The sequence below is a fragment of the Corvus brachyrhynchos genome, unplaced genomic scaffold (genome assembly GCF_000691975.1).
Source record: "Corvus brachyrhynchos isolate BGI_N302 unplaced genomic scaffold, ASM69197v1 scaffold60, whole genome shotgun sequence".
Lineage (NCBI taxonomy): Eukaryota > Metazoa > Chordata > Aves > Passeriformes > Corvidae > Corvus > Corvus brachyrhynchos.
In genome coordinates this window covers 373,281-375,256 of record NW_008236767.1, presented here as the reverse complement: position 1 = coordinate 375,256, position 1,976 = coordinate 373,281, and positions in this window count along the sequence as shown.

Below are 1,976 nucleotides of genomic sequence, written 5' to 3'. Positions count from 1 at the left end.
CAGTGATTACAGCAAGTGACAGGCTTTGGAGATGTTGCTTATATGCCTACAGTACCAATTATTTCTTACACCCTTTTCTGTAGCTGTAAGTAACTTGTCAGTGTACTAAGGATGCAACTTTATCTCAAAGTATTAATGCTGAGCATACTGATTTCAGATTCCCCTGAATGAAAATTGACCTTAAAAATATATTAAATAGTACTAAATATCTGTAGGTGCCTGAAATTTATTAATAAATAGTGGATCATGAAACAGAGAAGACAGAAAATAAATTCTTGTTAAGGAATCATGTATGTCATATGATCAGAAAAAAAGAAGTTTTATTGATACCTCTGATCAATTCTGAAACACAGACTTGCTCTATGTATCTATCTATTAATAAAAACCATTAGCTCCTCCCTCTCATTCTAATAACCACCCAATGTGAGCTTAGAAGCACCAGTGAATTTCAGTACTCTGTTGTATCCTGGAGGGTCAAAGCAATTATTGTGAGAACACACCTAAAACATAGGAAATTTACCCTTAGCAATCCATTGTTTTCTTTCCCAGACATCTTCACTACCTTCCCTTCTACACCCACTTCTGTTTTCTGTGAGGAACAAAGCTGAGGAGAGGAGATGAGACTGCTTTTTACATAAGATAGAGACAGAGAAAGGCAGCTCATGTCTCTTGGCCCAAGTGAAACCTGCCCTTCAGGACCAATTCCAAGTTTCAAAGTAGACAAATCCACCTTTCTCATGGCATTCATTATGCTGTGCACTGGAGGACAAAAGGTTAAAGAGGCATGTATTTCCATACATCCTGTTTATGTGAATTGCTAAGGTCAGGCCTGAATTCTGAAGATATGAGGAGAGACACTGGAAGAATCTTCTCTCCAAGGGAAGATCCCTAGGGTTTAGAAAATAATTTCAGAAGTCCTGTACAGTGTCCCACTTGACACATGGGCTGTAATTAGAGTGGGCTTTTCCTCTAGGCACAGGTCTACATGCCCATAAAGACATGAGGGAACAGAGAACAGAGGAAGGTTCAGAGATTTCAAATCTCTTAGAGGGACTGGGTCATGCTGAGCTGTGCAATACCTAGCAAAATGACAATAGGAGAACATTTTCATTGTTGTCATTGTCCTTCCCTTTCTCTACTTCTGTTCACCATCTTCCATGAGGCCCAATACACTAATTGAACAGCAGAAGGATCGTAGCCGTGCTATTGTTTTCTTTTCCTCAAATTATTTAGCTGCATCAAGGTTTAGATTACACTGTAAGTATTCCTTTTTGTATCCCTGCTGAGGTCTGTGTTTAGCCAGCAGTTTGTAAAGCAGCAGCAGCAGCACAAGAGCCTTCATAGCCACAGGGTGCTGGAAATCTCTTTGTAAAAATAAATGATCATGTATAGGTCAATATTTTTAAAGCATTCAGTCTACAGTATTTAAAATCTTAACCACACCCACCATTGTCACTGGGGTTTGAGGAAAGTTAGGCTGGATATGAGAAGGCAACTAAGTGGCACAAGGTCTCTGAGAAACCCTGAGTCAGCTCTGTGCATTCCTACTTGAGGTCTCTTATAAGACACTTCTTGGTACACAAAACACAGATTTGGAGGATGAGTGGGTAGTCTCCATTTACAAGTAAACATTAAATATGCTACATTGTGTTCTTTGGAATGGGATTCAAGGCTGAGCCTCCCAATTTCCATCCTAGTGGAAAAACCATCAGGCACCTGAAACATTCTCACTACAGACAGTTAATACCTAATTACCTTGGGCACTCCCACGAGTAGCGCAGAAAAGAGGCAGAAAATGAATTTAAATACTAGAGTAATGCCTCATAGAGTAAGTACTATAGCCTGAGTAGTACAGACTGCTGATTATACCCTGCCTTCCTACATTTAATGAGAAAGAATTGATTGAAGCACCTAACCTGAGCAAATAGATGGCTTCTTAATCCTCTTTACAGCTATGGATTAACTGCTAAGTTTTC